Source organism: Callorhinus ursinus, unplaced genomic scaffold (assembly GCF_003265705.2).
Source record: "Callorhinus ursinus isolate GAN/ISIS: 27379988/994484 unplaced genomic scaffold, GSC_fseal_2.0 scaffold75, whole genome shotgun sequence".
Lineage (NCBI taxonomy): Eukaryota > Metazoa > Chordata > Mammalia > Carnivora > Otariidae > Callorhinus > Callorhinus ursinus.
The window spans coordinates 362,177-381,734 of NW_027397137.1; the positions used below are offsets into that span (position 1 = coordinate 362,177).

At 47.3% G+C, this 19,558-nt stretch overlaps 1 protein-coding gene across 6 annotated transcripts in view; it reads right to left on the bottom strand.

Moving 5' to 3' along the window:
* ERG (ETS transcription factor ERG) overlaps window positions 1–19,558 on the bottom strand; it is a 252,130-nt gene that overhangs the window by 176,792 nt on the left and 55,780 nt on the right. For all 6 annotated transcript variants that reach the window (XM_073887036.1, XM_073887035.1, XM_073887040.1 and 3 more), the window contains exon 2: window positions 6,911–7,012. The gene's annotated coding sequence lies outside the window, so the exon portion shown is untranslated. The remainder of the gene's footprint in view (window positions 1–6,910; window positions 7,013–19,558) is intronic.

The window sequence follows — 19,558 nt, forward strand, 5'->3', positions numbered from 1 at the left end:
CAGATTATAAACCAGTGTGTTCTGGCTACTGTCTGTCTGCCCCTCCCGTCCCCAGAGCCGCTCTCCACAGTCCCCTTCCCTGTCCTACTACTACTCTTAGCAGTAGTAAACAATGAAATAAAAATCAACAGTTCTACAGGACGATACCCACGAAAGCTGTCTCTCAAGTCTACCATTGACCACATTATTCCAGGGATATGCAAAAGCATTCACTGGAGCCCCAACCACATCTGTGTTCTGCCTTTCCGATACTCTCAAGGCACAAACACATCCACTCCCAACAAAGATGGACTTCTCAAGGGAGGCCTCCACCTCCAGGTCTGCACACTTATGGTCTGTCTCCCAAAAGGGCTCCATGGACTTCTCCCCAGATCTGGGGGAGCTTGGCTGGACAAAGGAGACAACAAACGTGAAAATTTCGGCAATACTTTTTACTACGGCCAACTTTCTTGATCTTAGAAAGTATGTAGAGTTTCTCTCTAAGCCTAAAGCAAGTTCTTTTTTGGATAATAGCTGCCAAAATTGCAAAAGGAATAAAGCACGGTCTTAAAATTGAATTGGGCAGCCGTTGAAGAGGACCCACGGTCTTGGTGTGCTGGTGAGAACAGAGGCTGGGAGAGAATGGGAGTCTGGCCAAAGCTCTCGTGAAGCTTGCTCCTCTGACCCAGGAACCTTCAACTCCCCCAAGACCATCTCCTCAGGAGAGTAGAAGTCACCTCAGGAAACCAACAGTCTGATCCCAAAGCCATTCAGCCTGACAGAGGCCCATCCTTGAGTCCTCCCGACAAAACGAAGGCTCCCCACTGCAAGACCCCACGCTCAGGAGCAGACTGTTCTTTCTGCATGTTTTGGTGTCCCCCAGGGCAGCTTACCCCACACAATTCCTCCTTCCCAGCACATACACGCTTCTGCTCACAGCAAGAGCTGAAGCTCGTCCCCTCCCAGCAAATCAGAAGAAGGAACGTTCTGGGAGTCCCGAGCCGAGGCCTTAAGAGATCCAGAGGATTCCTCTTCTTGCCTCTGGGAACCCAGTTCCCATACCTCAAGCAGCATGGAAATGTGGCCAAGGCCCAAGGTAGGTGCGCAGCTGACAGCTAGCCCTTCATGCCAGACCCACAAGGGAGCCATCCTGAACGTTCCAGAACGTCATCTCCCAGATGACCACAGCCCCTACCGGCATCAGGAAAGCAGAACTATCCAGCTAAGTCCAGGCAGCCCACAGAACTACGAGAAACAATAAATGAGTTGTTTTAAGCTACGAGGCTCAGGGATAGTTTATTACACAGCTGGATAACGCGAACACCCTGTAACTATTCTAGACACCTAAAGAAGCTAGAGTACCTTATGGTTCACTGTCACACCATGGTACATTACACTATGGTTGCAGTTCCCCTCTCTTCCTTGTGTCTGTGCCTTTTGCCATGTGACTTTGTGGTTCTCTCACTAAAGATTGCAAACTGGCTTTCCCAGCCCTTGTTTTGGAGCTCTCCACGGGAATTGCTTCAGGCAACAGGATGCAGCAGCAGGACAGTGTGCTAGTTCCTAACAAAAGCCTCAAATGGCATGAATAGCTTCCGCCTGCAACCTGCCACCACCATGGGAGCAGGCCATGCCACCATGCTGGAGGATGAGAGGCATGCGGAACAAAGCCGACACATCCAGTCTCCCCAGCCAAGACTATCATCTGATAGACAACCAAACCTGGGAGGGAAACTTCAAGACAAAAACTGACCAGCCAAGGTCAACCCGAATGCCCAACCCACAGGCTCAGGAGCTAAATAAATGCTTCTTGTTTTAAACCACTGAGATTTGGGGTGGTTGTAACACAGCCTTTTTATAACAGTAAATTACTAATACACACAATTTGCCTTGAATAACTAGGTTACCAAGCTCCCCCTTAAAACTTTTCCAGCTAGAGAGTTAAACAGAGACTCAAAGAGTAGCTTCAAAGGAAACAAAGTTGGTCCCAACACCATCATCCCATTTCCATCCAGCTAAGAGATGTGACCTCAGGCAACGGTCCTCCCCTCAAAATAAGTTTGGAAACTGAAGAGTTACCAAGACCCTGTTACCAGAAGGATCTGTGAGATTCTCAGAGCCCTTCCTGGAGCAGCTGAATCCCCACTTCACAGGAGGGGACACTGTCAGCCTTCTGGGGATTCCAAGTATGATGAAATGGAATCAACATTCTGGATGTCCAAGACCACAGAAATGTCACAGCTGTGACAGCAGCCATTCCATCTGTGACCAACCAAGAGATAAATTTAATAAATAATTGTTTGTGTCTCCATCTTTGATGGGGAAGCTTCGGGTACTTTCAATGCATCAAAGATGAAACAGCAAGGAAGGGAATATATAGATTCCAGATGCAACACTGCCCCACCCCTCAAGGGGAAATGGGAAAATAATTATACAGATATTAAGAGGTGCCATATGCGGGTCATGGACAACACCCAGAGAAGGGAGAGAGCTGATACATAAGGAGAGCCAAGGAGGTGCCACCAAGGAGCCTTGAAGAACAAGAGGCTTGTGGGCTGGTAGGAAGGCAGGGAATAGAAACCCCCCAAGCCCCCCCACCTTAGGGAACCAAGGTATGTGACCCTAACCCACAACAACCAGCAGGACCACCACGATCAGAGGAATTTCTTACACATTCACACGAATGGTGCCCCTCCCTTGCAAACCAGATTAGCTAAAAAGCAAAGCACCTCAAGACCAAGAGGATGAAAGTTCTACCACTTAGCATGCCCCCTCCCCCCACAAATATCCTGGACTGTTTCTGCAGCCATTCGGGTGCCTATTCTTTTCTCCCCTTTGGGAGGAATGTTTTGGATTTTTTTAAGAGCACTTTTAATTTACGTTTGTGTTTCTAATGATCATTTTTCAAATATTTAGTTGTTGATGAATGACATTGGGTTTTATATCACTGTGAGAACACTTCCATTTCCTATTTTACCTGGCTTTGAACCCTTGCAGAACTTGAATCCATGTTGTCTAAAAGCCCTTTCTTTTAATATGTGTTTCTTGTGATCAATTCGTTCGGTACTGTGTATGTTTATGACTTTGTGTTTCAGGATCCTACATTATTTCATCATTGGGTATCTTAAGAAATAAAATGCACTGACATTCAGTAGAATTCTATTTGTCTCCCTTCTTCATCCTTCTTTAAAAAATACCAGTGTCTTACTAAACAGTAACAAATATTTGACTTGAGTTACTTGAGCTATAATCACATCAAGTATGGACAGACACACAGTGCCAAAAGGAAAATAAGCACTTCGTAGTTAGGGAGGCAATGCTGCAAAATGGTTAAGAGAAGACAGGAATATTTGCAGGGTTGGGTCAAGAATTAGAAATGGAGGGGTCCTCCCCCTCCTTCTCTACCAAACCCCAGTTCTGTCCCTATGCCAGGGGTCCCCCACATAGCCATGCGGACCCAGCTGCCCTGTGGGCCACGCTTCCTGCCTAGGGAAATATACGGAATCTTCCAAACAAGATGGACTCCAGGAAAGAGGCCTGTGCAGGCCCCAAAGATGCTCAGGCCAGTTTGGGCTGGAGCTGCAGGTTCTCAGGCACCTCAGGTGTGCTGTGGAATGGGGGATGGGTCCTGGAGGGCATGGGGCCAGGGCTCTCTGGTGGGGCAGCGCTGGATCTGAGTTGGCGGTGCAGGGTCTGGTTTTCCTCCTCAGAAACCTAGAAAAGGCTACTTCACCCTTGAGGAACTATAGTTAACACCATCTGTAAAATGGGGATAATACAACTGTGGTATTAAAAAAAAAAAAAAAGATATTTGTTCTCTGTCCCCAATTCCTGGCACAGAGCTCTTAAAACCACTGGATTTTCCTAAGGGAGAAGAGCAATAGAAGCATCTCTTGTTCTAATGAAGTGACCCCTGGAGGACCCCCAGACAGCTTCACGGTAGTCTCAGACCACGGTTTGATGAGAAGCCTGGGGCTTTCGTCCCCACCCCCATCCTCTGGGGAGAGGAGAAGGGCTGGAGAATGAGTTAATAATCGATATTCCCATGTGATGAAACCTTTCAAAAAATTCCTGTATGACGAGAGTCAGAGCTTCCAAGTTGGTGAACACATCCATGTGCCTAGAGGGGGCACATCCCAACTCCATGGGGACAGAAGCGCCTGCTCTCAGGACCCCTCTAGAACTCACCTATGAACCTCTCTATCCATCTGTTTACCTGTATCCTTTATAATAAACCGAAGTAGTGAGTACAGCATTTTCCTGAGTTCTGTGTCCTTCCAGCAAATTCCTGAGTCATGGAGGGAGATGTGCGAATCCCCGACTCTACAGCCAGGTTGGACAGAAGTGTAAGTAATCTGGCGAGGGACTGGATGGGGGAGGTCAGTCTTGTGGGTCTGAGCCCTTAACCTGTGGGGCCTGATGCTAACTCCTGGTAGTGTCAGAATTGAATTACATTGTAGGCTACCCAGCTGGGGTTGGAGAGTTGGAAAACTGGTTGATGGTGTTGTAAAAGACACCACATATCTGATGTCAGGAGGGAGAAAAACTCCTCGGGTATCTACCTCCAAACTGATGGCCAGCGATTCATGCACGTGTGAATGCAAGGTTTGGCCAGTGTCTGTTCCAACTGGTTAGTACCTGAGTGAGACCTCTGTCTGGCTCTCTCCCTGGCCGACTCTGTTAGGCTTTTGTGAAGATTACATTAAATGATGCCTAAGAAACCTCTTGCAGTGCTGGGCATACAGTAAGCACTTAATAAGTGGTAGTCATTATGATTAAGAAAGCAAAAACTCGATACGGTATAAAATGTTGCAACTTTGAGAAAAATAATTCTCAATAAATAAATTCATAAGGGACGTTTGTCAATTAACTAAAAACATCCATCATTTAAAAACTGGATGTTTAATTTTAAGCTAAGTAGTTTTCAGTAGTAAAAACGTTTCAGGCAAAATGGCTCTAAGCAAACCCATGATAATGAACCCATTCATCGAATGAGCTGGTCACCAGGCACACTTGCTCTTGATGAGTAGGGACCGAGGCCATGCCAGTCTTTTACCAGCAAAGCCAAGCCTACCGTAAGAACTGCACAGGCCTGACTCCTGCCAAGAGCACGGGCACCCTTCCCCCTAAAGGGAATGGAAGGAGGGGAAGCAGTGGGACACCCAACCAGGGCCCATGATTGAAGGAAGGACTGCTTCTCAGACCTACCCTAGTCTAAGCCCTGGTACCTACATATCAGAAGTAAGCAAGAGAGGCCAGTGGGAGGCAGAAGTGTCAACCCAATGCACCTTCACTTTCATCTACAAAGACGAATTAGTGCTGCTTCAATAGGATATGGCTTATCTTTCCAAATAACTACAAATACCTGTTGCAAAAGGTTGAACTGAAGGGTTGGGGGTCCTAACCCCCAGTAGCTCAGAAAGCATCCTTACAGGGCATGGGGACTTTTTTTTTTTTTTTGAAGATTTTATTTATTTATTTGAGAGAGAGAGAATGAGAGACAGAGAGCATGAGAGGGAAGAGGGTCAGAGGGAGAAGCAGACCCCCGCTGAGCAGGGAGCCCGATGTGGGACTCGATCCTGGGACTCCAGGATCATGACCTGAGCTGAAGGCAGTCGCTTAACCAACTGAGCCACCCAGGTGCCCAAGGGCATGGGGTCTTTACAGAAATTATCAAGTTTTAGTGAGGTCACAGGGTGGGCCCTAAGCCAATATGACCGGTTCCTTACTCACATAGAGGGCAGATGATATGAAGACATGGGAAGAAGATGATCATCACAAGCCAAGGAGAGAGGCCTGGGACAGCCTCTCTCACGGCCTCAGAAGGAACCAACTCTCCCCGCACCTTGACCTCAGACATCCAGCCTCCAGAACTGTGAATCTATTTGTGTCATCTGAGCCTCCAGTCTGCAGGACTCTGTTACAGCTGCCCTGGAAAACTAATACACCTTTATTGAGTGATTTGCTCAATATTTCAACTGACAAAGATTAGTGGCCCTGATTTGGGGGGTGGGATGGGGGAAGGATGTGCCTCAGGAAGCACATCCAATTTATTTGCACTCTTTCTTACCAGACACTAACTCTGTTCAAGGAATGTCCCAGTACTATTGTCTCATCTACTAATCATTCCTGGCTTCATTTTGGCGAAGGAGAGCCTTTTTTAAGTTCTGTGGCCTTAATGAGTATGATATAGGCCCACCATAACTAATTTCCAACCCCTGAAATGCTTTTCTCAGAAAAGCCTGACAGTTCCCAACAGTTAAGGGGCATATTTTGTAGATAAAGGACTGAAATCCTCCACCTTTTTTTTTTTTTGCAAAATTAATGAATGCAGAGATGCATCCCCCTGTGTGTGCCTCTTGAGATGAGGCTTCCCCTGAATTCAGGTGAAATAACTATAAAATAACCACAAACCAAACTTAGTAATATGACAGGAAAATATAAATATCATAAAGTTAAAATATCTGTAGATTCTGCCCTTGTCCTCCGGTCCTTCGGGAAGGAACAGACAAGAGCAGGAGGCAGCAGAGAAAGGAGGGGTGACAAGGTCAATACTTGTAAAGCAGCGACATAACCAACACGCCCCTGTGTCGGTGTCGGGGGATGGCAGGTGGGGCCGGGCACGGGGCATCTTCCTTAAGGGAGACAATCAGGGGAACCAACACAATCCCTCAACACATACCACATGCTCCAAGGAAAGGTCTTTGGTTTGGGCTTTGGTTTTGGTTTTTTCACCATGGTAAGTGTCCTCTTCAATCCTCATCACCTAGTTCACCCATTCCCCACCCACCTCCCACCAAGGAAAGGTCTTGGGAGGTTTGGGAACACAAATAATCAAATACCCAAGATGCCAAATATTCATAGATATATCTGTATTTTGTTTTTTAATTCTTCACTAGGAGAGGTAGGGTTCTCTGGGATTTTGTTTTACCTTTAATTGCCCTAGGCCCCACCATCTTTTTTCTCTGCGAGTCATTGGTCTTGCTTTTGGTCAACACTACTTTTCTTGGGTCTTCAAAGATCTTGGAACAACCTGAAAAAGAATTTAAATATATTAAACCTTGGGGTTTTTTTCCCCAAAAAATTAACACCAAGGATCAACAGTATGTTTAGTGACAAAGCCTATTTCTTAAACGTTATTTAAAAATATCTTAAAAGGATAATAAACGTAAACTCCTCCCCTTAAGAAAGGGGGGGTGGGCATGGGGGTGGCAACATTCCTCCAGGGAAGCTCAGCGTTATGAAGCAAAAATGAGGAGTGAAACACAGGCCAAGCCTGAGCTGGCAATACTGAAGCCCACATACACTTTTGCAAAGAAAATATTTTGAAAATGTTTTCCTTCCCTTACAGACCCCAGCCTTAGTAATGATGGCTTCCCCAGATCATTCTTTCAGCACTTTTGTCTGCTCAAAACAACGAGTAACAGGGCTTATTAAACACCCCGAGAACTGTAATTAAACAGTCATTTTCATTCCAGGAAAGAAACAACCCTTTTAATTTGTAGATGCTGAGAAGGATCCGATCCATATTTTTAACATTAGAACATGACTAAACTGAAATGAAAGACAGAGAGAAGTCTTCCTTAGAATATGCCTGTCGCCACAGCTCTAAAATCCGATCTCTTTTTTTTGGAGATACAGGAATTTCTGTGCTAATACAACTTTCCAAGTAAAATAGCCAATCCCAAAATATTATATTTAACAGAATCCTCACAACATGACAAATTGCAAATGGCAACTGTTTCAGTTGAAAATATTTTCAAACTAGAAAATGTCTTAAGTATTGCATCAAAATCAATATTTGCCACGGGTAATAGTATTTCTAAATGTTTCCGCAGCCCTGCTGACCCTCCCACTCCGCTCAGGGCGCCTGCCAAGTCCATCTCAAGTCTTTGGGCCTGTGCTTTGGGACAGTTTATCCAGTTGCCCAACATACCCACAAAGTGTTTGCTATGATATGGAAAATATAAACTTTTGGGAAAATAGTAGGATCCAAAAGCACATATATAATACGATGCCGATATTGTAAAAAGAAAAAAATGCTAGATGGCCTAAAGACAAAAGGGAAGGTAGAAAGAGAAGAGGCCAGCTCTCAGGAAGGGCGTGAAATCGCTAACAGAAGCGGGCTTTGAGTTTCCAATGTGAATTCTGAGGGAGTTTTATTTTTTTCTATTATTTTCTTCTGGGTATTTTCTTGATTTTCAGAATGAAGAAAATTCATCTTGATAATCAGAAGAAAACTCAGCAATGATCATTTTCTATCCCTGAACATATTTTCAAAGCATTTTCCAGAGAGCAATGTGTGACCTCTGCCCCCCAGCCTTATGGAGCCAGGTTGGCCTCCCCTTCTCAGAGACCGGATTGTCAGCAGGAAAGGGGAAGGTAACAGCGAATTAGATCATGCTTTGCCTGGCCACACAGTCCTTGAGTTCATAAAGGTGTTCCCAAATTCCCTTTTCTTGAAATCCAAAAGGCAATATTGATTATCACTTGGTTAAATGCTTTCCACAGGCAAGTGGTTAAAATCGTAGTTTCCAATTGCTGAAAAGGGAATAAGAGTTTTAAAAGCGTGGGTTAAGATTTACTATCCTATGTCATCCTAGAGCATACTTGAGTGCCAAAATCTCTACATGCCGAAAGAATAACCTGATTTATGATTGAATATTGCTGGACCTGATTTAAAGACAAGAGTAAAGCCCAGAGAAGATTCTATTAAATATGTGCAATGGGTATTTTTAAATTAGCATTATGGTGTTATTAATATTTCATTTATCCAGAGGGCACTTATCTGACAACATAAATTATCCACAACACAGCTGAGAAGCCACAAAGGATCCAAAAAAATGTCACAGAGTCCGGGGAGAGCAGCTTTGCCAGGGAAAAGCACGCTACCAGCCGCATGAGGTAACTGCTGGCCCAATCAAAGCAAAATCAGAAAATTATGCAAACCAGACTTAAGAACTCAAAAAATACAGCCATTTGAGAACTCTGGCTTGAGAGCATACTGCTTAACCCTGCCCAAGAGCCCCTGGTCTTGCAGAAAAAGCAGAGATCAAAGAACCACGTGACCCACGTGAGAACCGCCCCCCCAAGCCTGCCACGGTCAAGGACCCCAGTCCACGCCACCCTCGGATTCAGTGAGGCTCCATGTTCTCCCCAGTCAGAGGAAGAAGACTGTTTGTGGTGGTTAGAAAGTGGCCACTGGCGATGGGTAAAGCCAAACTCAGCTGAGCACCTGAAGGGCAAGCTTCATTTGCCAAAGCAGCCCTGGTGCAGCCGAAAGACCCCTGGGCTGGGGGCTCCCGGCTGGCGCTGACCCAGCAGCCTCAGTTTGCTCATCTGCAAGCCATGGGTAAGAGACAGGTGGTGTGGGTAAGAGGGAGGCGGTGCAAGGCGGTGCTTAGGGCCGTGCCAGGTGGACGGACGAAGGCATTGTTGTTATGTTCCAGGTGGTGACCTCCCTGTTCCCCAAATGCACTGGACAAGGAGCTGCTTCCCACACACAGATTTTCCTGGTCACCTCATGGTCACAACAGCATGTGTTTCATAGAGGAGGTGGGCTCCTGGGATGATGCACAGCTCCACGTCCAGAAGAGCTGCCTCCATGACCAGAAATAGCCTGGATAATGGGCAGACAGCAGCCTTGCATGAGAAGAAATGGACAGACAGACGCCAGGGACAGAAGGGCTGCAAGTCATCACTGTGGTCCTGGTGAGCACGGCCATGGAGGAGACAGTTTGTTCATTCATAGCCCGCACACTTGGGGCCCTTCCTCCTTTACAGAAGGAACCCCAGCGTCATTTGGGTGTACAGCCCCTATCCCAACATGCCCACTGAGAGGGTAAATCCTATCACTGCGCATCCGTTCCTCTTGCCACTGGTTGGCTGGCTTAGGGATGGGCGATTCAACACCAGGGAAATGAGCTAGAGGACTTCCGGGAAAATCTTGCAGTTGCTAGAGAAAGGCCATAGGATATTGTCCTCTCTGTGTGACGATTGGAGCTGGGCCAGCCATCTCAGGTCCACGAAGGGAGGGAGCCTGAGGAAGAAACTAATATGTTGTCGATGTCTAGGAGTAAATGAAGGAGATCTTCTGGGTTTCTACTTATGGTGGAGAAGAGCGCAATTACCCAACCCTGGAGGCAGAGAACTATAGTACCTATGAACAAAAGAGTCACTTTTGGCTCATTTACCATCTCTATCCAACTCAAACAGACATGCTGAATATGCTCCACAGTTCTAACTTTAAAATAAAATGATCCAGGGTGCCTGGGTGGCTCAACTGGTGAAGCACCTGCCTTCGGCTCAGGTCATGATCTCAGGGTCCCGGGATTAAGTCTTGCGTTGGGCTCCCTGCTCAGCAGGAAGTCTGCTTTTCCCTCTCCCTCTGTGCTCTCTCTCTCAAATAAATAAATAAAATCTTTAAAAACAAAGCAAAAAAATATTAAAAATAATAATAAATAAAATAAAATGATCGCTGGAAATTAGCACAGCCCATAAATCTCTCTATGTAAACAATATATCTAAGACTTAGAGAACAAGTAAAAATTATCAAGGTGAGTGACCTATTGCCATCGTACATGTATTGAGAATCTAGCCCTGGAGATGGGGTAGAACGTGCCCTCAATAAACACAGGGTTTGACGGAGGGACAACACTTTTAGTTAAATGACTGATGGGATGCAGAATAAGGGGAGAGTCCTCAGAGAGGGACAAAAGAGGAGGCAACTCTATCTAGCGCCATGGAATAGCAATGCCTCTGTGGGGGTGTTAGTATGGGATGGGCACTTAGCATCCAATAGGTAGGAATGGGGCAAAGAGCATGCAAAGTGGAGGAGACAGGTGAGCAAAGGTATGAAGGTGAGTGAGTGTACTTAGGAGACATGTGCTGTAAGGAGAGTGTCTTTAATTTCTATGTCCACTTAGGGTACAGAGTGTGAGCTCAGAAATGTTGAGTAACTTGTCTCTATAACTTAGAAGATCCATTGGTATCAATGATAAATATCAAGTGCCCACTGCCTTGTTTGACCCCTGCTTATGATTGAGGGGAGCCCCTGACCTATTTGGAACACTGAAGGAGAAAATAAAACAGCCAAGAACACAAGGAGGAACAGTAAGAGAATGAGAAATCTAGAAACGACCCACAGCAGGGAATCCAAAGAAGGACGTCCAGTAAGACAGAAATAGTTCATAGCATCTGATCTGCAGAGGGATGAAGAAGCACGAGATGTTCATTCAACCAACCACACGTATTGGGCACAGGCACTGGATCTGGCAAGTCAGAACCTCTTGGGGGCCTCTAACAGTGCTTCAGCAGAATGGTCAAGCAAATCAGTCTCCAAATGGATGGGTTGAGAGGATATGTGAAAGTCAGTGCAGGCTATTGTTTTTTTTGTTTTGTTTTGGGTTTTTTTTTTTTTTTTTTGAGAGCGAGAGAAAGAGAGAGAGAGAGAGCATGAGCAGAACAGAAAGAATCCCAAGCTGACTCCACACTGAGTGAAGAGCCCGATTTGGGGCTCAATCCCAAGACCCAGAGATCACGACCTGAGCCGAAATCAAGAGTCATACAGTCAACTGACTGAGCCACCCAGGTGCCCCCAATGCAAGCTATTCTTAAGAGAAGTCGAGCAGCCAAGAGAGAGGAATGGGGAGAAGTTCGAGGACAAAGCACGGGTACATTCACCCACCCCACACTTGTGTACCTACTGTGTTTCAGAAAGTGCTAGCAGTTAGGGATGCAACAGGGCCCAAGTCTTGCCCTCAAGAAGTCTACGATCCACCTTGCTTGCTGTTCTTGTCTACTGGTGATGAGCAAAGAAGGTATGTTTATGGGTAGGATCGAGGGACCCGGTGGAGTAGAAGACATAGAGATTCTAGAGACAGAGGGACCAGGGACGGTCCACGCTGGGAGAGACAGAGGAGAGGCCAGACAGAGCAGCACGTCGGTGGGGCCAGCTACTTTCGCAAAACAAGTGGTGTGTTGTTAGCTGGGTAACCACCTGCTCTCCCAGGGAAACTGGTATGAAGCGTGTGGCAATTTCTGCGGGGTAACTGTTGGCCACCACGACCCCCTTCAAGGAACCAACAGCCGCCGCTACCCGCAGAGCTGGACAGAGATGCGCACGATCGCTCTAGCAAGCCCGCAGAGGCCAGCCCTTGCACACCTGTGTTCCAGAAGCCAGGAGACAAAGGAGCCTGAGGCTGCTTTGAAGGAAGCGAGGAGAAGGCAGAGGCAATCTGTGGAGAGCAGCCCAGACAGCTGCTCTCCCAGGGGCTGAGTCCCTGCGAGAGTCGCTCCTGGGAGGGGCAAACACTAGGGAGAGGGAGTTCAAAACCCAGAAACAATGAGAGGTCCGGGGGCTTCTAAGTTGCTTCCATATCAGGACTCTGCTTCCCGAAGCTGGTGAGGAGCCCAACACGTATGCTGTGTATTGCTGGCTTCCTCCAGGCTGACACGGTGAGTGCACGTGCAGGTGTAGGTTTCCACTGGTGAATCACCGCACTGTTTTCTGCTTGGACTTAGAACTCGGGGAGGCTGTTCTTGGAATCTTAGAGAATCCCCTGAAGGGTCTCCTTTTGCTCTCCATCAAAAAGAAACGTTGCCAAAATAAACAAGAGCAGTTTTGCTGGGAAAAAAATGGCAAGGGTCTCCATGTCTGAGCCACGGAATGGCTACAACGGTATGCTTCTTATTGGTTTGCTTGGGTCTGGTTTGGCTGTTGCTTGGTTTCATTTCATTTTGTGCTTTAGGGTCAATCTTTTGCCATTGGCGACCCTAAATCGACCTCCGGCCACAGTGCTTCTTCCTCATTCTTTCTTCGTGGGGAGAACAGAATGAAAAGAAACATCAATGCACCCATACACACGGACTCTTGCAAAGCCCATGCCGCTTTCGAAGGAAGGACCCTTCTCCCGTTCTCAGCCTTGCCCTTCGCACGTGAAAGCACCAAGCTGACCTCAGAGTGGAAGGTGCAGCTGCCAGTTTCCACCAAAACCAAACACACAGCAGCAAAACAGCTCCATGGCCTCTCAGTCTGGGGACCAGGATCTGCCTTCAGGTCCCAGTAAAAATGAGACATTTGAAGGAAAACAGGCTGCATTTGAAAGGCGGGTGACATCAAGAAAGAGAAAACAGCTATAAATACCACTTCTCTCCCCTTTTACACTGAGCCTTCTGTTAAAGGAAACACATTTACTAGAGGTTTTTTTTTCCCTAAGTTCAACTGGAAAAACATAAATATTTAGTCATTTCATAACAGCAGACAACTGACAAGCAGGCCACAGGTTAAAGGAACATTATGTATTTCTAAGAAAGTTCATCTAACAGAATGTATCTTTGGGAACAGAATCCCAAAGTCTGTTTTAGAAACAAATCCTGACCTTCATAATGAATTTTGTCTTGATATAATGCCAAGATCAAAACTTTTTTTTATTTTATTATGTTATGTTAATCACCATACATTACATCATTAGTATTTGATGTAGTGTTCCATGATTCATTGTTTGCATATAACACCCAGTGCTCCATTCAACATGTGCCCTCTTTAATACCCATCACCAGGCTAACCCATCCCCCCACCCCCCTCCCCTCTAGAACCCTCGGTTTGTTTCTCAGAGTCCATCGTCTCTCATGGTTCGTCTCCCCCTCCGATTTTCCCCCCTTCATTCTTCCCTTCCTACTATCTTCTTCTTCTTCTTCTTTTTTAACATATAATGTATTATTTGTTTCAGAGGTACAGATCTGTGATTCAACAGTCTTGCACACTTCACAGCGCTCACCATAGCACATACCCTCCCCAATGTCCGTCACCCAGCCACCCCATCCCTCCCACCCCCCACCACTCCAGCAACCCTCAGTTTGTTTCCTGAGATTAAGAATTCCTCATAGATATAATCACAAGATCAAATCTTAAAGATGGCAAATGCATTGACACCATCTTTGCAAACAATGAGATCCATTTCATATTTTTAAATTAACAGCATGGGACAGAAAAATCAAAAACACTGTTCAATAATACATAATCGTTTTTGAGGGTGTATATGAAAATCACTAATTGCCAGTTAAATTCATTGATGTTGTATTAACATGTCAACGCTATAAACAAAAAAATGCAAAATTCCTGAGCGGCAAGACAATCCACAATAGAACCAAAATGACAACAATGTAGATTAATAGAGTCAGGGACCCAAAGAATATTCCAGATCATCATTATTAGGTGAAGCCCACCTGTCGGCATCACCCTGATGCAGGAGGCAGATGTTTTTATTTTGAATAGAGTAGGAAGAGGCAGATCAGAAGAGGGTAGACGTTTTCCTAAGAAAAATCAACCAGCATAAAGGCAGAAAGAAAAAAGAAGAGAAAGATACTGAAACTAAGAATGTAGAGAATTCTCTACATTATCTGCCATTATTGCTCTATTATAAAAAAAAAATAAATAAAAAGGCCAAATACTTAGAGAACACCAACAGGAAAAGTTTACCCTGTACCCTTTAAGGGTGAGGAATTTCAAAGAGCCTTGAACTCACCGTGAAAGTATTTCTCTGCCCACTGGCTTTGCTCAAACGCTTTGGCACGCTGGTGATGGCTATTTCACCAGCAGGAGCTCTGAACCCAGCTTTTCCATCTCCACTCTAACTTCTGATGAGTTTAAGAGCATTGCATAAAGATCACCTTATTTGTACTGGACACAATTTGGAAGTAAAAATTTTTCAATCCTCCTAAGTATTTTAAATAGAAGTCATGAGCCTCGCCACGAATGCCCTTCAGGGGCGCGGGGTTTAGAACCTACCCCCCGCTTTACAGCAATGCATGCCATCCATATCGGCTTTTGCATGTGCTCCACCATTAACGAGTCGTTCAGTAGGAGTTAACTGATCACCCCATGCAAAAGCCACGTCCTGGGGTTTTGGAGGATGAAAACGTTCCACGGAGTGTGTCTCACTCCCAGAGAGTCTACATGCCTTGTAAAACAGTAAGCTTGTTGACTAAGGTTTTATGATTCAGACTAAGGGACAGTAAGAAGCCCTGGGATAGCTCAGGGGAGATGAAAACAGACCTTCAGCTTGGGGCAGCAGGATCCAAATGCAATCCTAAGGTGAGACAGACTCTTTATAGACATGAGAGAGGAGTATAATCCAGGTAGAAAGAATTAACACAGTCCTCGTGTATAAAGGGCACACAAGGGCGCCTGGGTGGCTCAGCTGGTTCAACGTCTGCCTTCGGCTCAGGTCATGATCCCGGGATTCTGGGATCAAACCTGCATTGGGCCCTCTGCTTGGCAGGGAGTCTGCTTCTCCCTCTGCCTCTGCCTCTCCCCCCCCCCCCCCAGTCATGATTTCTCTCTCTCTCTCTCTCTCTCTCTCTCTAATAAATACATAAAAATCAAAAAAAAAGGGGGGGGGACGCACAGTGCAGCCATGTTTTCTGTGAGGATTAAGTGAGCAATATGGGAACAGCCTTCTGTCAACAGCATAACCATGTCTTTATCACCTTTGCCTCCTCCTGAGGCATGGACGAGAGCCTTGCGAAGCAGGACAGTGGCCTCAACCGGGGGTGTGGAGAGAATCAGGTGTCTCTCAGGCACATGTTCCAGAAAAGCAGAGAAGCAAGAGGGCCCAAGGCAGGGGGAGATGGTGGGCACATCGGCTGGATGGTTAGGACTCTGTGGGTCACAGATGCTGGACACAGACCCCTGGGGGAGCCCAGGAGTACCAGCTATCAAGCCTGACCCTTATTCTGAAAATACCAGCTGGAGATTTCCGAGCATCTGCGGCATGGAGTTTCCAAGGAGGCTCCTGGGAGGATTCACGAGGCTGTGACTTCAGGGAGGGAGAGGCCAGAACCAAGCAGCCCCGCCAGGGAGTGAGGCTGGGGCAGCCAAGGGACACCGGACGCAGGAATGCCAGAACCTGGCGACCGACCGGGCCCAGAAAGAGCGGGAAAAGTGGGGAGAGAGGGGAGACGGGGGGCGTGACAGAGATGGGGAGCGCTGTTTCAGCCCCAAGAATGGGAAATGTCGTCCTCAGGCGTCTGACCCACAAAGTTGGTAAGGTGAGTGGGGTTCCGCAGCTCTGTCTTGTCAGGGACTAGGACTCCGGCCTGTGCGAGGTCACCTCAGAACAGAAACGTGGCGGAGGCCTCTTCCAGGGTTGGCTGCACTAAGCAGAAGCCAGGCACCAAGCTTCCAGGGCTGCGGTAAGACCCTCCCTGCCCCGCCCCCACACCTGTCTGTTGAACCAACGCTCTGCCTGCAGCATTCTTTTCTCACCCGAAATCTCTTTGAATTTTCAATTTGCAGCACTCACGAGGTAACAGCTACAGAGATCATTCAGCAATTGTATTTTCTCTTGCTGGGAAAGGAGCTAGTTACCAGAACTCTTCTTTGTTGGCCTAACCCTCTGGAATCTGCTGGGTTTTGCAATCCCAAGACCAGACCTTCGAGCCTGGCTCTCTCTAAAGGAAGGGGGCTGGTGGGGGGAGGCTTCTCCCTGCTCATCTCATAGTAGATAGAACATCTCAGTCTTTGTGTAAAAAAACAACGACATCACGAGCCAGGGAACACCACAAGGCCACTGCCATTCCTCCGCGTGACCATAACAGCCTGGTTCATCAGTCCAAACTCCAGGGCCTTCGGGGGCATTCATTATCGGGCCCATTTAGTGAGAAAGCCTGGTTATTGCTATCCTCGATTCTCTAGGTAAGGACACCGAGGCTTACAAAGACCCCAGAGCTGGTGAGTGGACAAGCAGAGACTCAGACTCAGGATTCACACCCAGCCTCTATTACTGCATGAACCGGGCTGTCTCCTGAGTGGGGGGAGAGGCACACCCTGCTTCACCAGCAGAGAGCCAAGCTTCCCCGAAGCTTTCTGTGCACCATCTCCACCGTGGGGCCTTCCCTCAGGCCCCACAATCCTCTTCGATGGTCAAAACCAAGGAAACGTGGGACAGGCGTCCCTAGAAGGGCAAAGCAGCATGACCGCTGGATTGATTACCCAACAGAACTAATTCTTCTGTCCCGAAGCCAAAAATCCACGTGTGTGGGTAAACGCGGGCTAGGCTTTGCTTTAATGCCTCCTGGTTTCTCCCAAGAATGCCTTAATTTACTGGATACCTCTGAAATCCTAAGTTTCAGGAGTCACTCCTCTGGATTAACTTCCGAAAATCTCACCCAGCCCAAACGGCCTCCCTGAAAGTTCAAGAACATGACTTTCAGGCACCCTCCCGGCAGGTGCCCCCCCGCCCACTGGTGTTTCAGACATGGCGTGGCCAAACCCAGAAGTCTCACTCCCACCCTCCACCCCATCATGTCAGCCTGCATCTCCCAGACACAAAAGGCAGCCTCCCAAAGCAAAAAGCCTCGAGAGCCTTCCATAGGAAATTTGAGCAGATGCCAATTCTCGGATTTGGGGAGGGGAGCTCGACTGCTCTACTTCCATCCACTCCTGCTTCCCGTCGATACCATCATGTGTGAGAAGACAAGCTGTGTGACCCTAGGCAAGTTATTTAACCTCTCTGTGCCTCCAACTGCACATCTATAAAACAGATACAACAGCAATATCTACCTTCTAAGTCTGCTGTGAGGACTAAATAAGCTATTTAAAGAGTTTGGAGGGTTCTTGGAACATAGCAAGTGCAGTTAATGTTAATTAGTCACTAAATGGTTTATGGAAAAGAACTTAATACAAGTTTGGGGGGATTACTTGTGAATTTTAAATAGTTTGTCCACTGGCATCATAGTTCTTGCAGTTAGAGGTCCTTTAAAGGTGAGCGTGAATTACAGTGCGGTAATAAAAGGAGTAAAGGCAGGGCAGGAAATGACAGTCCACTGCTGTGGCCTGACTTTACCAATTAACTGGTTTTGTGGGATGGGTTCCCAGGAAGTGGAACCTGAGCTGGAGATAAGCACGCAGGGCAATCAACAAGCTGTGCTCTTGGGTTCAACACACATGGATGCAGGTGGGAGGAAGCAGGACTGGGAAGGGGGGAAGGTCAAGTGTGATCAAGCCCTAGCAAAGGCCTCAGACGACCCCCCGGGGGCCCTCTGGAGCTGGGCTGACCCTTCAGGGCTGGGAGTCAAGGTCAAGGGACCAGGCCTCTAACTCCTCTGCTGCGTGATGAGCTCTATGTGGGGCTCCGATGTCCAACACTAGTCTAGATGTTGCCGTGATGATATCTTTCTTAAGATTTTATTTATTAGAGAGAGCGCATGCATGAGAGAGAGAGAGCACGCAGGACAGGGGCAGGGCGAGAGGGAGAAGCAGACTTCCCGCTGAGCAGGGAGCCCGATGTGGGGCTCGATCCCAGGACTCTGGGACCATGACCTGAGCCGAAGGCAGATGTTTAACCGACTGAGCCACCCGGGTGCTGGCTGTGATGATATTTTTGTAGGTGGGGTTCTCATCTACAATTAATTGACTTCTAAGTAAAGCAGATTACTTTCCCTAATATCGGTGGGCCCCATCTAATCACTTGAAGGCCTTCAGAGAACAGACTGAGGTTTCTCAGGAAAGAATCTTACCCTCAGGCTGCAACATAAAAAATCCTGTCTGAGTGTCCAGTCTGCCATCCTGCCTGATAGATGTCAGACTCGAGATTGGAATATTTTCCCTTGCTAAGTACTCAGCATGCAGGCCCATCCTGCAGATTTCAGACCTGCCAGCCCCACAGTTGTGTGGGCCAATTCTTCAAAGTAAATTTCATTAAAATAGAGATATATAGATATAGATGATACAGATACAGATACTGATAGGTATCTGCCTACGTACAGCCATATCTATCGTATTAGACCCGCTTCTCCTTGCGGAGCTGCTACTCCTATGACGAATTAGTCATGGGCTGCCCCGGGAAAGAGGCGTGGCCCTGGGCAGGGTGACATCATCAGCTGACACCAAAGGGGGGCTGACAGCAGAGGCATTTTCCAGCAACACTCAGCCTCGGAGAGAATAAGGTCCTCCCTTCTTGAGGGGAACCTGAGCCAATGGGGCAAACTCTATGGGGACAGGGTACATTACTAGAACTGCAAGGTAAAATCCAGAATAATAAAATCACCTAATTTAGAGTTGGAAAGAATCTCGCCATCGTTCGCAAGTGTGACACGATGAATAAAAATGGACAGCACCCGATGCTCGCGATGTTGAGATACATCTCAGCAGACCAGGGTCATCGGGGGCCCCCCAGAGGAAGTTACAGTGACCTCTGGCATCAGGGGGACCCACGATCTTCATGCACAGCCAGGATGGGAGCCTGACACTCCCCTACGCGTAGAAGGGAGGGGAGCCGCCCTAAAATCTGGACTCAGGGCAGGAAGGGGGCTGGTTTGTAGGGTTTGCTGATGGCTATGTGGTGGAAATCCCCCTCCCCATTCCATCTACCAATAGGAAGGTTGGGAAGAGAAGGGCACACAGCTCTCACAGTTCCCCGTGCAAGCCCTGATGGGGACAGAACGGGGCCCGTGGAAGAGATCAGGGACCTGGCACTTCTCCAGGGAGAGTATTGTCAGGGGAGGGGGAGGGGGACTTGGATGGGGAAATGCCTGAGCATGGACACGCGCTGAGCTCAAACCAATGAGGGAAGCTTCA